The sequence below is a fragment of the Neomonachus schauinslandi genome, chromosome 1 (assembly GCF_002201575.2).
Source record: "Neomonachus schauinslandi chromosome 1, ASM220157v2, whole genome shotgun sequence".
NCBI lineage: Eukaryota > Metazoa > Chordata > Mammalia > Carnivora > Phocidae > Neomonachus > Neomonachus schauinslandi.
Genome location: NC_058403.1, coordinates 212699639 through 212713082, shown reverse-complemented (window position 1 = coordinate 212713082; position 13444 = coordinate 212699639). Strand labels below are relative to the sequence as shown.

The window sequence follows — 13444 nt, the reverse complement described above, 5'->3', positions numbered from 1 at the left end:
CATATTATCCTCCATAATGTGGGGGGCCTCATTCAATCTGTTGAAAGCCTTAAGGAGGAAAGACTGAGCTCTAAGGAAGAAGGAATCCTCCCTCTAGACAGCCTTTGGTCTTGAGCTGCAACATTCATTCTTCCTTGGGTCTCTAGCCCTCCCTGAAGATTTTGGACCTGCCAGCCCCCACAATCACATAACACAATTCCCAAAAATTAATCACCCTCTGTAACTCTGGAAACCCTGACTGCTACAAGGAATACTAAAATCATCTCCAACTATATCTGTTTCTCCTTGCAGTTCTACCCATTTTTGCTTTGTGTATTTTGAAGCTCTGTTAATAGTTGCATAAATATTTTGGATTGTTCTGTCCTTTTGACTTATTTGACACTTTTATGATTACAAAATGACCTTTTTTTAATCCATGGTAATATTCTTTGCTCTGACATCAGCTTTGACGGAAATACAGCTACTTTTACCTTCTGTTGACTAGTATTAGCATGCTGTGTCTCTCAATTTCCTGTTCTTTCTAACCTATTTGGTCTTCATATTTAAAGTGTATTTCTTGTAGCCAGCATATTTTTGGGTCTTACTTTCTTATCTGACAATCTCTGACTTTTTAATTCAGGTATTTAAACGAGTAACAATTAATGTGATTTTTAGTATGGTTAACTTTGAGTCTGTCGCCTTGCTGTTTATATGCTAGTCACTTCGGTTTACCCTTACCCTCTTCTTCTGCCTTCCTTTGGAGTAACTGAGTATTTTTTATGATTGTATCCTATTTTCTTGTTGATTTATTAGCTATCACTCTGTTTTGATATTTAGTTTGTTAGCTATGTTAGGGTTTCTAGTATACATCTAACCTGTTACAATTTGCCTTCTTGTGATAGGACTTCATGTGTAAGAACCTTGCAATAGTATACTTCCATTTCTCCTTTTCCAGCCTTTCTACTATTTTCGTTCCATTTACTTTTATATTTAATATAAATCACTCAACACACTGCTGTTATTTTTTTAGTAAGCAAGACTGAAAACTTAGGATGGTCAGCAGCAGCTCAGAGAACTATGAGGAAGAATAGGTCCTCCAGTCCGAAAGGCAGTCTGGGCAGCACATCTTCCATGCCACAAGCTAAGACTGGAAAAACCAGACTGGAAAAGTGGTTTGAAAATTATTTAACACATTGTCTTAGTCTGTAAAGGTGGCTTTAACAAATGGCCCTAGACTGGGTGTCTTTCATAACCATTTGCTTCTCACAGTTCTGGAGGCTGGAAGTTCAAGATCAGGGTGCCCACACCCTTCCAGGTGAGAACCCCCTTCCAGGTTGCAGATAGCTGACTTCTTCCTTCCATGTCCTCACATAGTGGGAGGGGCGAGGGAGCTCTTTTGGGTCTCTTTTATAAGGGCACTAACCCCATCCGTGATGGCTCCACCTAATAATCACCTCTCAAAGGCCCCACCTCCTAATATCATCAGATTGGGAATTAGGTATTAACTTGTGAATTTGGCGGGGGGGGACACAAACATTCAGTCATAACACACATTATGTTTATTATTGAGTTGGCTTGGTGCACATGTGACACAAATTTATCCAACCACTGGGACCTTCTACCTGATGTTTATTCTACTTAAACCAAAGCCACTCGAAGACTAGATTCCCAGTTCAGGCTTGAAACAAGTAAGATGCAACTCTGGAGAAAAGATCCTAATCCATTTTGCTGGAGTGCCTGTTGATCAGGAAGTGTTGTCAACTTCTCTCCATTTCAGGGGACCCTATTTCTTCTATAAAGAAAAACACAAAGCACAGGGCTTGACCATTGCATAGAGAGAAAAAGAGTGAGAAAGAGAAATAAATAGGGGCCCTCTTGTACTGTTGGTGGGAATGCAAACTGGTGCAGCCACTCTGGAAAACAGTATGGAGGTTCCTCAAAAAGTTAAAAATAGAACTACCCTACCATTCAGCAATTGCACTACTAGGTATTTACCCAAAAAATACAAAAACACTAATTCAAAGGGGTACCCCAATGTTTATAGCAGCACTATCAACAATAGCCACACTATGGAAAGAGCCCAAATGTCCATCAACTGATGAATGGATAAAGATGATGTGAGATATATATGTGAGATATATATATATATGAGATACACACACACACACACACACACACACATAATGGAATATTACTCAGCTATCAAAAAGAATGAAATCTTGCCATTTGCAATGGTGTGGATGGAGCTAAAATGTATTATGCTAAGCAAAATAAGTCAGTCAGAGAAAGACACATACCATATGATTTCACTCATATGTGGAATTTAGGAAACAAAACAGATGAACATATGGGAAGGAAAAAAAAAAGAGAGAGAAGGGGAAAAAACCATAAGAGACTCTTAACCATAGAGAACAAACTGAGGGTTGATGGAGAGAGGTGGGTGGGGGATGGGCTAAGTGGGGGATGGGTATTAAGGACGGCACTTGTGATGAGCACTGGGTGTTGTATGTAAGTGATGAATCACTGAATTCTCCAGAAATGAATTTTTTAAAAAGATTTTATTTATTTATTTGATAGAGACACAGCGAGAGAGGGAACACAAGCAGGGGGAGTGGGAGAGGGAGAAGCAGGCTTCCCGCTGAGCAGGGAGCCCGATGTGGGGCTCGATCCCAGGACCCTGGGATCATGACCTGAGCCGAGGGCAGATGCTTAACGACTGAGACACCCAGGCGCCCCTGCAGAAACGAATATTGCACGATACATCAACTAACCAGAATTTAAATAAACATTTGAAAAAGAAAAACAATAGTATACTGAAAGACATATAATACATATCATGGTTTGGGCCAATAATCATCATCATAATTTTTAAAATGTCTAATTGATCACATATTTATATAACTTATTGATATTATTTTATCATTAGATGGTTACATTTTACTGTATTATACAGAATATCATAGTTAATTATAACAATATATATTATGAATCTACGATACATTAATATATTAATTATGGTAGTTTTATTATTTCAACATATTAATAACACAAGTCAATCTATCAGTACTACTAATAAATATCCTTAGAACAGTTTTACCAAGTAAAAAATGGATTACATATTTACATAACTTGTTAATAAATAGGCAAATCTTTATGTCTCAGGCATCGTGCCAAATACATCACTCGCATTTTCTCCTTCATCTAGGGAGAGGCCAAGCGCTGGGCGCTTCTGCCGCTGGGCAGGAAGCTTCTCCGTCCTGCGGAGACACCGCCCGCCCGCTGACGGCGCTGTGACTCGACTCGTTGCCCCAAAGGGACGGGGGACCCCCCCCCCAGCGCCACGCCCGCAGCTCCTGGGACTTGTAGTTCGCGGCCGCGTGGTGCGCAGGCGCACTGCCGCGTCCGTCCTGGGCGCGCGTGCGGGGGCGGCGGCGGCGCGGCGCGGCGCGGCGTGAGTTAACGGGGCGGGGGCGCGGGCCGGAGGGAGGAGAGGTCCGGGACTGGCACGGGGAGCGCGTCGGCGGGGCGGGCCCGGGTGGGAGCCGGTGGCGCCCGAGCGCCGTGCTCCCGGTAACACCTGCGCCCGTCCTGGGGCGGTGTAGCCGCAGGCGGTGCTGCGCGCATTCCTGGCCGGCCGCGCCCGAAGCCAGGTGCGCGGGGTCCGCGCGGGGGTCCGGGCGGGGACGGGGTCTCGGCGTTCCCGTGGAGGCGGCACGGGACAGTCGGAAAGGCCGCCCAGCTCCCAGAACGGCAGAGTCCAGCGCTTCCTTGCGGGGAGCCCCCGCCTGAGACCCCCGGGGGCGCGCGCTGCCGGGAGCGGACGACAGCTCGTCCAGCCCAGACTTGGAAGGGAAATGGAATGAACATGTTTGCTCTTGAAGTCAGAGAGGGGTTGGAACGCCCGGACTTCCCTGGGCTAGCCAGGGGTCTCCCCCGGGGCGATTCTGCCTGTGTCCGTCCCCTGGGCAGTGTCTGGGGACATTGGTGGTTGTCATGCAGAGGGGGGGGGCGGGTGGGGACCGCTTTTCGGGGGGGGGGGGGGGGGGTTGGGGAGCGCCTTTCATCGAGGGGTGGGGCCAGGGGTGCTGCTCAGACCCCCGCAGCGCCCGGACGGCCCCGCCCCAGAGAAGGATCCAGCCCGTGTCCACAGCGCCCGGGGGGGGGGGGGGGGGGGGCGGGGGAGACCCTACGTTAATTATCCGGAAAAACACTTGAGTCAGATCCCTGCTCACTAGATAGCAGAATAAATTCCCAAAGGGTCAGACGGTAAGAACCAGAGAGACTCACCCCCAGCATCTGTGTCCCGTGCTCCCCACTCTCCTCAGGGTGTGTATTTAACTGTGTGCAGCATCCTAGGGCCTCAGGAGGGCAGATCATCATGGCACACGGAGTCTCTTCGGGCGGATGGAATCCCCGACACCAGCGAGCTCTCATTTGGGAATGACTGTCCCTAGGGGACCGTGGGTGATATCTGGGGGGGAGACCCTGACTTACCCTGTGGCCCTGTGGTTTTAGTGGTATCGAGGGTCCTCTCCATTTATGCCCAGCTGGCCCGCCAGGGGAGGAGGAAGCAGCTGACCATTTTGCCAGTGTCCCAGCACCAAGCCCTCCAGTCTCTCCCCTTCCCTGGAGTGCATTTCCTTGTTCTTGTGAGGAAGTCCTCATTGGGCCTCATCCGGCCTTTCCTGTGGATCAAGGATGAGTTTCTGTGGTTCAAACATTGAGAGGGAAAATCCTGAGCCATGTGCCACAGGCCTGGGTGAAGGAGGGGGCGGGCGAAAGGGGCCACTGACATGCACCACGATTAGGAGGGTCTTCCAACTTCTAGAGGCTGGCAGAGAATTGGTCTGGAAGAGCTAGGAAGGGGCCGGGGGACCTGGACCCATTGCTGTGAGCTGCAGTGTCCCCAGAGCAAAGACGGAACCGCATGCAGCGTGGGGCCAGGGTGGTAGATGCTTTCCGTCCCCTGCAAGAAGCTCCCGGGCAACAAGGCTAAGGCGAGGACCAGAGCCCTCCCTCTCTGTTCACCTCTGGTGTTTGTGACTGTCCTGGGGCGGCCGGAGCAGAGCACCACAGCCTGCGTGGCCAATGCAACAGAAACCTCCACTCTCATTCTGGAGGCCGGAAGTCCGAAGTCAAGGGTCCGCAGCGCCCTGCTCCCTCCGGAGGCCCGAGGAGAGGATGCTCCCTGCCTCTTCCACCTTCTAAGGGTCCCTCTCAACCCTCAGCGTCCCTTGGCCCGAAGCTGTGTCACTCGTCTCTGCATCCACTGCCACATGGCCTTCTCCCTGTGTGTCCGTGTCTCTTTTAAGGACACCGTCCGTCATCGTGCATCAGGGCCCGCTCGACTCTAGGATGATTTAGTCACATCTGCAAATTTCCTGTTTGCAAAGGTCACTTTCACGGGTACTGGAAGGTCAGGCCTTGAGCGTATCTTGTAGAGCACCTGACTCAGCACCGGGCAGTGTTTTCACCAGCAGGTGCCTGCTCAGGGTGGAGCACATGTGTCCTAGAGAGACCTGATGCCCCGGGCATCTGGCCGGCCGGCCCTCTGCCCTGCAGAGCTGAGACCACGTGCTCCCGGTGAGTCGGAGCCAGCTCTCCGGCGAATTCTGCAGCACGTCCTCTCTGGCTCCCTGCTTAGGTTGTCAAGCTTTTGTTCTAGTTTATCTCAGTTTCACTTCATAAATGGTTTGCAGAAGAGGTTGGCATCACAGATCATGTCTTCCTTGATAATTTATTTTTTTTTAGTTTATTTATTTGACAGAGAGAGACACAGCGAGAGAGGGAACACAAGCAGGGGGGTGGGAGAGGGAGAAGCAGGCTTCCCGCTGAGCAGGGAGCCCGATGCGGGGCTCGATCCCAGGACCCTGGGACCATGACCCGAGCCAAAGGCAGACGCTGAACGACTGAGCCACCCAGGCGCCCCCCTTCCTTGATAATTTAAACAATTACTGGTCCTTCCTGGAGTTAGTCATGATACCGTTTGGTGTACATCCTTGCCAGCTTTTGGCCATCTTGCGATACATTACGTGTGTGTGTTATATATATAGTTATATATATTTTAAGGTTTTTTTTTCCAGGTTTGTTAGTTTTATTTTTTTGGTAATAGCTTTATTTAGATGTTGGTTCATTTAGGGTATGCAGTTCAGTGACTTATAGTATATGCACAGAGTTGGGCAGTCACCATGTCTGTCTAATTCTGGATCCTTTCATCATTCTCCCAAGAAACCCTGTCCCCATGAGCCGTTACCTCCCAGCCCTATTCTCTAGCCCGTGGCAAAAACAGACCTACTTCCTGTTCATGGATGAGCCTGTTCTGGAGACGTGTCACACACGTGGACTCACACCCACGGGGCTTCTGTGTCTGGTTCCCTCCCTGAGCGTCGTGGGCTCGGGGTCGGTCCACGTAGAGCGTGTCAGGGCTGCACTTCTTTTTAAGGCTGAATAACCATCTGCTGTGTAGACGGAGCACATTTGTTTACCCATTCATCCGTTGACAGACCTTTGGGTTGCTTCCACCTTTGGGCGACTGCGAGTCACGCTGCCGTGAACATTTGTGAACAGATGTTTGTGTGGACGTATGTTTTTGTTTCTCTTGGGCAGAGAGCGTGGGTCCCATGTTACCTGTGTTTAACCATTCGAGGAACTGCCAGACTGTCTTCCACGGCGGCGGCCCCGTTGTCCATGCCCAAGGCGTCCATTCTCCCCGTCCTCCCCAGCCCCTGTTTTTGCCTTTCTGACGCTAGTCATCCTGCTGGGGGTGACGTGTTACCTCACCATGGGTTTGATCTGTATTTCCCCCATGACTCGCGACGTTGAGCATCTTTCTGTGTGCCGCTCCGTCATCTGAGTATCACCTTGGGAGAAGTATCTTTACTTGAGCGAGCTTTTTCTTTCTTTTTTTTTTTTTTTAAGATTTTATTTATTTATTTTGACAGAGAGAGACACAGAGAGAGAGGGAACACAAGCAGGGGGAGTAGAAGAGGGAGAAGCAGGCTTCCTGCCGCGCAGGGAGTCCGATGCGGGGCTCGATCCCAGGACCCCGGGACCATGACCTGAGCCGAAGGCAGACGCTCAACGACTGAGCCACCCAGGCGCCCCGCGAGCTTTTTCTTTTGAAGGGATTTGGGGAAGAGGCGTGCAGATGGCACATGGAGCCCCCCGTGCCTTCCCATAGCTCCCCACTCGTGCAGCAGCCCGGCTTCTTCGTTTGCCCTCGCCCCAAGGAACCTCGTGGGGATTCTTGTGTCCCAGTCGCCCTTCCATGTGAAATTCTTTCTGGCGGGAGGCTACTATTTTTTTAAATGTTTAATTGTGAATTAATTATAGACTCACAGGATGTTGCAGAAGCGGGGCAGAGCCCCCTGTACCCATCACGCAGCTTCCCCCATTGGCATCTCTCACAACAGTGATGGAAGCCAGCACATTGATACTGACCAGCCCCCCCACGAAGATTTAATACCACAGATGCATCAGTGTGTGGGGGCTGCCACAGAGCCCCGCGGACTGGGCGGCTCACACCACAGAGCTCGGTTCTCTCCCAGACCTGGAGCTGGAGGCCTGAGATCAAGGTGTCGACAGGGCTGATTTCATTCTGAAGCCTCTCTCCTTGGCGGTAGACAGCTGTCTTCTCTCCGTGCCCTCACATGGTCTTCTCTGTGTGTGTCTGTGTCCCAGTCCTCTCTTCTTTTCTTATTTTTTGTTTATTTATTTGAGAGACACAGAGATAGTGAGAGAGAGCACCAGCAGGAAGGAGGGGGACAAGCAGGCTTCCCGCTGAGCAGGGAGCCCGATGCGGGGCTCGATCCCAGGACCCTGGGATCATGACCTGAGCCGAAGGCAGACGCTTAACGACTGAGCCACCCAGGCACCCCCCCCCCCCAGTCCTCTCTTCTTATAAGGATGGGTTTTATGGGACCAGGGCCCATTCCTAGCGACCTCATTTTGACTTAATTGCCTCGTTAAGAGCCCTGTCTTGAAATACAGCCACCTTCTGAGGTCCTGTGGTTGGGACTTGAACGTATGAATTTGGAGGGGACACCGTTTAGCCCATAACAACAGTTACATATACACAGACTTACGTTGGAGATACTGCAGGTTTGGTTCCGGACCACCGACAATAAAGCGAGTTGCGTGCATTGTCGGGTTTCCCAGGGTGCGTAAAAGTTATGCTTACACTGTCCTGGAGTCCGTTAGGTGTGCGGTAGCATGATGTCTAAAAATACCGTGTACGTGCCTTAATTTAAAAATACCTTATTGCTAATAAATGCAAACCGTCATCTGAGCTTTCTGCAAGGCATCATCACCGACCACAGATCTCCGTAACAACCACAGTAATGACGAGCTCGTGAGATCGCCGTGGCACAGAGACGTGAAGTGAGCAAACGCCGTGGGAGGAATGGCCCCGCAGACTTGCTGGATGCGGGGTTGTCCCAGACCTTCGATACCAAACAACGCATTATGTGTAGGCGTGCGTTATCCGCCTCTGTACTGAACACGCATCTGTGCCTTATACATAAAAAGAACACTTCTTCTGACCTCCCCTCCCCACCCCAAGAACCAATTTGCAGTACCCCAGGGTTAACACCGCCTTACCCCTTACTGAGAATGCTTCTCCTCGTGTCATCGACACCTCACTGTGGGGGCGTTGATTGCAACCAAGATGCGACCCGGAGCGTGGACGGGAGGGAGCGGGCAGCATCAGGTCTCGGTTCAGCAAGATGAGTCAGCAATAGGGCGTCATGCACCTAAAATGGGTCATGAGGATAAATCTCATGTTGGGTGTTCTTACCACACACTATTAAAAAAAAAAAAAGTGTCAACCAACCAAGAGTTTAACGCTGGTTCTGTTCTATTAACTAGATGGCAGACTTTTTCAGATTTCCCACTACCATCTTCCTTCTGGCCCAGGAAACCCATCCAGGGGCCCACAGGACATTTTGTCACCTTGCTTTCCTTCTTGGGCTCATCCAGTCTGTGACTGTTTCTCACACTTTCCTTGTCTTTCATGACCTTGGCGCTTTTGAAGAGCACTGGCCAAGTGTTTGTAGAAGGTCCCGTGGGTTGAGTTTGTCTGATGTTTTCTCACGATTACACTGGGGTTATGGTTTGGGGGGAGGGTATTCCAGTGGTGTCATGTCATATCAGGGCATATCTGCTGTCCAGTCCATGTCGCCGGTGACTCCAGCCTCGATCACCCGGCTCGGGTGGGGTCTGACAGGTTTCTCCAGTAGTAAGGTTGCCGTGTCTCCCTTGATCTGCAGTGTTTGCTGGAAGCAAGTCACCGAGTCAACCCACATGGAAAGCAGGGGTCTGGGGAGGCGGAGCTCCACCTCCTGGACGAGAAACATGGAAGGATTTACAGATGTGTTAAAACCAGGGTGCTAATTAACATATTCTGGAGGCATGACCAATGTCCCGCCTCTCCTTGGAATCTCCCCAGTAACGAAGTGTGTGCATCGGTGGGTCTTGTCTGCAGGGATGGTTACTGGGGTGTTCCTGTGGTGATGGTCCGTTAATGGGGGGGGGGGGAGTGATTTTTTTGAAGTTTTCATCCAGGAATCCAGATCAAGCCCATCACAAGTGTCCATTCATTCCTCGTGAGTCTGCGTGAGAGTTTAGAGTTTACACATGGATGACACACCCAGAGGGGGCAGGTGGCTCACCTGTGGTGAGTGGGGACAGAGTGGGGACTGCTTCAGGATGCCATCACTGAGGGCCAGAGCCAGACACTCGTTGGCGTGCTGGAAACAGTCTGCTCAGGCCCTGTGGCAGGGGGGAGAGACCTCCCGGTGGACCTGGGCTCCATCCCTGATGCAGCGTGGACAAGCCAGGGTATGTGGCAAGGGAGCAGGAGGGGGTCAGTGGACAGGCACTTGCCAAGAGGACGCATCAGGGGGGCTCTGGCTAAACAGAGCTGATGGGGCTGCTGCTGCAGGCAGGCTGGGTGATCCCCACGCCACATGGCTGTGGGAAGGGGGTACTGGTCAGCTCTCCAGGGGATCAGACACAGGGCAGGGGCTCTTGCTAAAACTGGGTAATGCAGAACTAAACTGAGAAGCTCAGAGGTCAAGGCCTGGTTGAAAGGAGGGTTCAGAGTGGCCCAACTAAAGTTGGGTCAGGGAGCGAGTCCAGGGAGCCAGCTGGGCTGTGGGAAGGCAGACGTGAATCTGAGACACGCCCGGGGTGGGGGCGCCTGTGGGCTCTGAACTGAGCCTTCCAGAGTTTGAGCCTGGGTGGTCCTACTAGGTTGAATGGTGTTCCCCGCAAAATTCACGTCCACCCGGCACCTTAGAATGTGAGCTTATTTGGAAATAGGATCTTTGCAGATGGTGTTAGTGAAGGCGAGGTCATATTGGAGTAGGCGGGCCTAACCCAACGACTTGGTGTCCTCATAAGAAGAGAGACACAGATTCGGGAGACAGCCACGTGACCATGGAGGCAGAGACTGGAGGGACGTGGCCACGAGCCCAGGGCCAGCTGGAGTGCCCAGAACCTGGAAGAGGCAGGAAGGACCCTCTTCTGAAGCCGCTGGAGGGGGCGCAGCCCTGAGACCTTGATCTGACTTCTGACCTCCAGGATGTGAGAGAGTGAGTCTCTGTGGTCTTAAGCCTCCCAGCATGTGGTCATCTGTTTCAGTGGCCCCAGCCCTGCTTTGCAATGGAGTGGGTGCATTCCATAAGCTTCCGAGACCTTCAGTCTCTCCGTCGGAGCCTGGGTTAAGGAGCCGTTAAGGCCCATGGCCTCTGTCCTGGCTTCTGTTGACCACAGTTTGGGGGACACCTGGATTGGTTGCAGAGGTCTCCGGGCCCAGGATTTGGGGACTGGGGACAGGTCTGGGCCTGGGCTTCACGGTCTCTTCTCCTCCTGCAGCTCTGCCTGCCTTGGAAACTGCTCCTAAGAGAAGAGAATGGCTGCTGGCTACCTGCCCCCATGGCCCCAGGTGAGTGGGGACTTCCTCCGGCCCTGAAGATGCCCGGTGTGTCAGGGGAAGCGCCCCTACCAGACTTGCATTCCTCACCACGTGGAAACCGAGGGACCACTGCCCATGAGCATCTGGGTCCGAGTACCCCTGCTTCTTGGATGTCTAAGGAGAGGCATACGCCGGATTTAGCACACCTTTCCCCACAGGAGAGCGGTGCTTCCTTCCTGGGCTGGGAGCGCGTCCTTGTGGCCTGAAGACCCCGCACCTCCCCCATGGCGGGAAGAGCTGCGCCATCCTCCTTATTTAAAAATAATTTTCAGAATTGTGGTCAAGTACACACAACATGAAATTCGCCACTTTCAGTACATAGCTCGTGGCATGAAGCACACTCACCCTGTCCTGCGACCGCCCCCACCCTCTGTCTCCAGAACGTTCCATCTCTCCACACGGAGACTCTGTCCCTGTGAAGCACGGACTCCCCACCCCCACCCTCCATCTCCAGAACGTTCCATCTCCCCACACGGAGACTCTGTCCCCACAAAGCACGGACTCCCCACCCCAACCCTCCGTCTCCAGAACGTTCCATCTCCCCACACGGAGACTCTGTCCCCGTGAAGCACGGACTCCCCACCCCAACCCTCCGTCTCCAGAACGTTCCATCTCCCCACACGGAGACTCTGTCCCCGTGAAGCACGGACTCCCCAACCCCTGCCCCAGCCCCGGCTCCCACACTCTCCTCTCTGTCTGTGTGGACGGGACCCCTCTGGGGACCTCCTGGGAGTGGGGTCCTGCGGGATGTGTCCTTCTGGGTCTGGCTCCTCTCACTGAGCCCGGTGTCCTCGGGGTCCCTCCGCGTCGTGGCAGGTGTCAGGGTCCTTTCCTTCCTAAGCCTGAGGACAGCTGCATTTAATGGGAAGCCACCTTCTGGGGCATGAGCATCAGGAGACAGGTGGGGAGCAGAAGCCACTATCGGCTGGGACAGCAGATCTGTGGAGAGCAGTAGGCAGGGTCCCTGTCCCCTAACTCACAGCTTTGGGAACGTGATCAGTGTCTGCATCAGAAATACAGAGGTGACCAACAGCTCGGGTTCAGGTGGTCCCTCGGAGAACAAGCCCTTTCCTGGGGTCATTTGTGAGTGACCCAGATGTCCAGTCAGTATCTGTGATGTTGTCCTATTGGGGCCCCCTGGAGAGAGGTCTTCAATTGCTCTGGCCCCCACATCGAAGTCCTGGTCATTGCAGGCACACCTGCTTCAGGCCTGACACAGCCCTTGGGGACATTGTGAGGTTTCAGCTTGGAGCCTGTGCTGGGCCCGGAACCCGTGAGGTCAGGGTTCCAAACAAAGCCAGCGGCTTGTCCCTCGGCAGCGGCAAAGCTGAGATGCCACAGGGCCGGGCCGTGGCCGTTCTTGTCTCGTCTGTCTTCATGTGCACATAAATGGAGCCACTCAGACTGAGGCGGTCAGGCTGGAGGGTCCTCATCTCTCCAGGCCACGTGGGATCACGAGCCCCTTAGTGGCTCAGACCTGAGTCTTTAAAACCCCAACGGCATTTCTCCATCTGGGGATCTCCTCTCTCTTCATGTTGTTCTCCGATAGGTGTAAGTCATAAAAATCATGAGTCATGGAGGCTTGTTTTTAGTATTTAAAGAGCTTACATTTTAACCTGCTCACCAGGCAGCAAAAAACAAAGAACTTGTGTCCCACTGAGACTTTTTCCCTAGTCTTCCCTAATTGAGATGATCCATTATGGAATTATAATAATATAATTATATATATATATATTTATTATAATTTTAAACAATATTTATTATAAATATTAAATATAAATATATTATTTAATAAATAACGAAGTGGTATTTCACACTCATTTCTAATTGTACATCCATATGTAATAGTCACAAAGTTCAAAGCCATTAAAATTGTTTTCCTTTTTATTTAATTGCAGATTTACTCAAAGCCTTGCAGTGAGTTCAGCAGCTGCAGGGTTAACCCTAGAGCTCCCTGGGAAGAAGGCAGCAGGAATGTGAGGGGGTCTGGGGGAGGTTGCAGCAGCAGCTGCTGGCCTGGAAAAAAGCCTGTTTTTTCCTACTTTATCTAAAAATTAAAAAAAATACTTTATTTATTTATTTGAGAGAGGGCGAGAGTGCGAACAGGGGAGGAGCAGAGGGAGAGGGAGACAATCTCCAGCAGACTCCGCACAAAACGGGGAGCGCAGCACCCTGGAATAATGACCTGAGCCGAAATCGAGAGCTGGACACTTGACCGACCGAGCCACCCAGGCGCCCCCACTTTATCTAAAATTTTGTGGCAGCCCTGGGTGCTAACGTTTTTCTTCTGGATGGGAGAAACACAGAAACTTTTAATATTGGGGCGCCTGGGTGGCTCAGTCGGTGAAGCATCTTCCTTCAGCTCGGGTCATGGTCCCAGGGTCCTGGGATCGAGCCCCGCGTCGGGCTCCCTGCTCGGCCGGGAGCCTGCTTCTCCCTCTCCCTCTGTCTGCCGCTCCCCCTGCTTGTGCGCACTCTCTCTCTCTGACA

The 13444-nt window shown here is 51.7% G+C and overlaps 1 long non-coding RNA gene across 1 annotated transcript; it reads left to right on the top strand.

Annotated features, from left to right (window-relative positions):
• Positions 1-10470: 10470 nt before the first annotated feature.
• LOC123325991 lies at positions 10471-11206 on the top strand. Its single transcript, XR_006540806.1, has 3 exons — positions 10471-10571; positions 10855-10924; positions 11113-11206. It is a non-coding gene; the product is annotated as an uncharacterized LOC123325991 (long non-coding RNA).
• The last annotated feature ends 2238 nt before the right edge of the window (positions 11207-13444 follow it).